General features: G+C 42.2%; 1 pseudogene; it reads right to left on the reverse strand.

The window, feature by feature from the left end:
* Positions 1–804: 804 nt before the first annotated feature.
* Positions 805–4192, reverse strand: LOC129060722 (uncharacterized; annotated as a pseudogene).
* Positions 4193–5951: the final 1759 nt, after the last annotated feature.

Raw genomic sequence — 5951 nt, forward strand, 5'->3', positions numbered from 1 at the left:
CACAAAGTGAAGTCCTAAGATGGACCATGTGCAAGTTGAGGAAAAAGGAAGCCAGTGGTGGCTCAGTCCAAGTCCCAAAACCTCAAAAGCAAGGAAGCCAACAGTGCAGCCTTCCAGTCTGTGGCTGAACACCCAAGAGGCCCTGGCAAACCACTGGTGTAAGTCCAAGAGTCTAAAAGCTGAAGAACTTGGAGTCTGATATTCAATGGCAGGAAGCATCCAGCATGGAGGCAAGATGAAGTCTTGAAGACTCAGCAAGTCAGCTTCTTGCACCTTCTTCTGCCTCCTTTTTCCAGCCACGCTGGCAGTAGATTGAATAGTGTCCACCCACATTTTGAGTGGGTCTTTCTGAGGGTGGGTCTTCCTCTCCCAGCCCACTGACTCAAATGTTAATCTCTTCTGGCAACACCCAGAAACACCCAGATTCACCCAGAAATAATACTTTTTATCCTCCTATCCAATCAAGTTGACATTTAATATTAACCATCACAAGTTCAACCCCTTGTCAGCTTGAACCCATACACATTTCCTGAAATCATAATTTATCTCCCAATAAAAACAATAAAAGGGCCTTACACCTAACATAATACAGCTACCCTTCATACAACCAGAAGGGGACTAATCCTTAATCTTAATGTTATTACATTCAGTTAACAGCACTTAAATGGTGATATGAAGCCAATAAATCTCATGTCACATGATAAAGGAAAAAGAAAGGAAATAAAATGAAGATATTTTCTTAGTACAAGAGTATACATGCAAAAACATATTCTTAACAAAATAAGGAGGAAGTACTCATGAAAATTACAGTCTTTGTTTTTGCAACTGGTCATGTACTCATAGCTGGTACAGATGATGACCCTCTTCTACTAGCCATCTTGTATTCCCTTTGCCTCCAGGAAGCACCTCAGAGGGTCATGGTTTTTGACTTGGTGGAGTGAACCGAACCTTCATTCCTGAAGGGTCTGGGCAATTTGTAGTTCTGACTGGATTGGGTTGTTGTAGTTTCCCATTGACCTTAATCACAGGGCATGGCAATACTAAAAGACGCTCAAAGGGATCTCCTGTATTCCACACATACTCTTCCTTACCTCCACTGTGGGGTAGCAGACTGATTCCATCTTGATAGTCCAGGTCAATCACCCCAGCCAACACTGCAACTCCCTTCTTAGCCTGTTGTATTAGAGGAAGGAGGAGCCCAAAGTTGCCAGGTGACAACCTCAACTTCCAGTTTAATGGAATCATTGTAATTTCTCCTGGTGGCACCATTCCTCCCTCTGGAACTAAGACCTCTAGGCAAGCAGAACATAATGTCATGGGGAAAGGAAGCAAAAATTTTGCTAATGGGTCACTAAGGGTGATGGTGGGTTGTGCCACTTCCAGTTCCATCCCTTGATTCCTGGACCTGTGAATCCTGGCTGTGGGAGAAACAGTACCATATATTGGACACCAATTCAGAGCATACACAACCTTCTGGAGAACTTTGCCCCAGCCCTGCAAAGTATTGTTACCTAATTGGCATTGTAATTGTGACTTCAAAGGCCATTCCACTGTTCTATCTATCCAGCTGCTTCAGGGTAACGTGGTAAGACTAGAGAATTCAATAAGCATGAGCCCACTGCTACATTTCTTTAGCTGTAAAGTGAATGCCTTGGTCAGAGGCAATGCTATGTGGAATACCATGACGGTGAATAAGGCATTTTATGAGTTCACAAATGGTAGTCTTGGCGGAAGCATTGCATGCAAGATAAGCAAACCCATATTCGGAGTAAATGTCTATTCTGGTGATGACAAACCACTGCCTTTTCCAAGATGGAAGAGGTTCAATATAATCAATATGCCACCAAGTAGCTGGCTGATCACCCCGAGGAATGGTGCCACATTAAGCGCTTGGTGTTGGTCTCTGCTGCCGGCAGATTGGGCACTCAGTGGTGGCCACAGCCAGGTTAGCTCTGGTGAGTGGAAGTACATGTTGCTGAGCCCATGCATAACCTCCATCCCTGCCACCATGGCCACTTTGCTTATGGGCCCACTGGGCAATGACAGGATGACTGGAAAAAGAGGCTGAGTGGTGTCCACAGAATGAATCATCCTATCCACTTGATTATTAAAATCCTCCTCTGCTGAGGTCAATCTTTGGTGAGTATTCACGTGGGATAAAAATGTCTTCAGTTTTTGACCACTCAGAGAGCTCCATCCACATACCTCTTCCCCAAATTTCTTTGTCACCAATTTTCCAGTCATGCTTCTTCTAAGTCCCTGACCATCCAGCCAAATGATTGGCTACAGCCCACAAATCAGTATATAATCACACATCTGGCCATTACTCTTCCCAAACAAAGTGCACAACCAAGTGCACTGCTCAAAACTCTGCCCAGTGGGAGAATTTCCCTTCACTGCTGTCCTTCAGGGATGTCCTAGAAAGGGGCTGTAGCGCTGCAGCTGTCCACTTTCAGGTGGTGCCTGCATATCGTACAGAGCCATCTGCGAACCAGGCCCTAGTCTTCTCTTCCTCTATCAATTGATCATAGGGAACTCCCAATGAGGCCATCGGTGCAGGCTTGGGGAGAGAAGGCAGGGTGGCAGGAGTGAGGGCCATGGGGATTTGAGCCACTTCCTCATGTGACTTACTTGGGCCTTTAGGAACTACTCAAGCCTGATCACATATATACAACTTTCATTTGAAGATGAAATGCTGCTGTGCATGCCCAACTTTATGGCTAGATGGGTCAGAAGGTACCCAGTACATGATAGGCAGTTCAGGTCACATGGTAACTTGGTGACCCACAGTGAAACGTTCAGTTTCTACCAAAGCCCAGTAACAGGCCAAGAGCTGTCTCTCAAAAGGAGGATAGTTATCTGCAGAAAATGGTAGGGCCTTGCTCCAAAATCCTAGAGGCCATTGCTGTGATTCACCTATGGGGGCCTGCCAAAGGCTCCAAACAGCATCCCTATCTGCCACTGACATCTCAAGCACCATTGGATCTGCTGGATCGTATGGCCCGAGTGACCTGGACCTGTTGCAGAGCCTTCTCTTGTTCTGGAGCCACTCAAAACTGGCAGCCCTTCGGGTCACTTGATAAATGGGCTGGAGTAACACACTCAAATGAAGAATGTGTTGCCTCCAAAATCCAAAGATGCCCACTAGGGGTTGTGCCTCTTTCTTGGTTGTAGGAGAGGCCAAAAACAACAACTTATTCTTCACCTTAGAAGAAGTATCTCAACAGGCCTCACACCACTGGACTCCTAAAAATTTCACTGAGCTAGAAACCTCCTGAATTTTAGTTGGATTTATTTCCTATCCCCTGACATGCAAATGTCTCACCAATTAGTCTAGTGTATTTGCTACTTCTTGCTCACTGAGTCCAATCAGCATAATGTCATCAATGTAATGGACCAGTGTGATATCTTGTGGAAGAGAAAAGTGATCAAGATCTCTGCAAAAAAGATTATGACACAAAGCTGGAGAGTTGATATACCCCTGAGGTAGGACAGTGAAGGTATGTTGCTGGCCTTGTCAACTGAATGCACATTACTTCTGGCGGGCCTTATGGACAGAAATGGAGAAGAAGACATACGCCAAATCAATGGCTTCATACCAGGTACCAGGAGATGTGTAAATTAACAGCTGCAATTGGAGTCACCACTTGGTTAAGTTTATGATAATCCACTGTCATTCTTCAAGATCCATCTGTCTTCTTCACAGGCCAAATAGGAGAGTTGAACAGGGATGTGGTGGGAATCACCACCCCTGCATCTTTCAAGTCCTAGATAGTGGCACTAATCTCTGCAATCCCTCCAGGAACGAGACATTGTTTTTGATTTATTATTTCTCTAGGTAGAGGCATCTCTAATGGCTTCCATGTGGCCTTTCCACCGATAGCCCTTACCCTACCAGACAGGGAGCCAATGTGGGGATCCTGCCAGCTGCTAAGCATGTCTATGCCAATTATGCACTCTGGCACTGGGGAAATGACCACAGGATGGGTCTGGGGACCGACTTGATCCACTGTAAGTCAAACCTGAGCTAAAACTCAATTAATTACCTGATCTCCATAAACCCCTACTTTAACTGGAGGACCACAGTGAAGTTTTGGGTTCCCTGGAATAAATGTCAGCTCAGAACCAGTGTACAGTAGTCCCTGAAAGTTCTGATAATTCTCCTTTCTCAAAACACAGTTACCCTGGTAAAAGGCCAGAAGTGTCCTTGGGGAAGGATGAGAGAAAGGTTAACAGTATAAATTGTCAGTAGTGTAGTGGTGTCCTTCCTCAAGTGAATTGGAGCCTCCCCTTCGTTCATGGAGTTTTGGGTCTGTAAACCGGTTCAAGTCTGGAAATTGATTGAGGGGCCATGAGTCTCTATTTCTATCATTCAAATTATTCTTTAGTCCACTTGACCTGGAAGTTTTCTGCTTATACAAATTAAGTAGGAATACAGTAGGCTTACTATCAATTTCACTTCTAGGAACACTGTGATTAATTAGCCCTTGTCAGAGCTCTACAGGAGTCAGACTATTCTGATTGCTGCCTTGCCTCTGCTGTCCATTATGGCAACTACAACCATCTTGCTTTGACGATTGAGTGCTGCCACTTGGCCTCTGCCACCTCAGAATCCAATTATTCCCTTTCCATTTAAGTTTTTCATTTGGATGACTGTAAGATCTGGTATACAGAGAAGGGCAGTCGCAAAGCTCTTCAAGGATGCAGGTGTTCGCCCATCTCCCAGGACCAACTGACCCATGTTCAACTTCTGTTCACAAGGAACCCTTCTCCACTTCCAATCAAGCTTACACTTAATATTAGCCATCACATCTTTTTTTTTCTTTTGTTTGTCAGAGCAAACCATCCTAACTTCTTTTATTTAAGCCACACCCTCCATCTCTAATTAACACTGTCTCTAAACATCTCTTTTGCCATAGCTCATGTATCCAGTTAGTCTCCAGTCAGTTAAATGTAATTTTTACTTAACCAATATTTATTTGTTAAATTAGTACCGCTTCTCTCACTGCTTTCCATTCCCACTGGTTCTATCACAGTCCAGGTCACTCAACTAGACTGTTTGAAAGATGTCCTCAATTTTTACATCTTATTCTCTCCTGTGTTAATTTTTAAAAACGTGACCTAAATAATTTCATTCCCAAACATGAATAACTTCCATTCCACTTACTGCCAAAAGAATAAACACCAGATTCTTTGACATGTTCTTTGTGGTTGTTCAAATTGTCTTTTGATCTTAATTTCTCAATATCCCCCTATTAACTTACATTTCCTAAAGTGCCCTAATTACTTCCTGGCTTTTAATGTACTTAAGTATTATTATGCTCTTCTTGCCATTATTTATCATCTATTTCCAACTCAAATATCAGCACACCTTTGAAGTTGTCATTGATCTCAGAGTCAACATTTATTTATCCTTTTTCTATATTTGCACAGGAAATTATTTGAATTAAGAAGTTACTTTATTTTGCCTTAAATTATACCAGAGTCTGAGTAAATTTTTAAGTTTTAAATTTAAAATCCTACATCTTGCGCAACAGGGCTTCTAATTAAAATTTGTCCAATGGAATTGTATAGATGAGGTCAGATGACTTTACATACACCTGCACAAGATGTTACAATAGCATTCTAGGTCAATGCTATGGTTAAAACGATAAAAATTGATTTAAAAACTTAAGAAGTTATTTTTATAATCATAAAAACAGTTCTTAAGCAGAATAAAAAGTGAAGAATTAGTCATCAAATGATTAATAAATATTACTTTATTAATATTTGGAATTTATGTTAATCAAAAGACATTATTAAGAGAGCAAAAAAGCATCCTTAGGGCTGGGAGAGAGTATTTATTACATATGTATATATATGGTAATTTACTTGTGTGTGTGTTTATATTTACATATGCACACACACACACACACACACACACACACATATATTCCAATAAATAACATATC

This window comes from Pongo abelii, chromosome 6 (genome assembly GCF_028885655.2).
Source record: "Pongo abelii isolate AG06213 chromosome 6, NHGRI_mPonAbe1-v2.0_pri, whole genome shotgun sequence".
NCBI lineage: Eukaryota > Metazoa > Chordata > Mammalia > Primates > Hominidae > Pongo > Pongo abelii.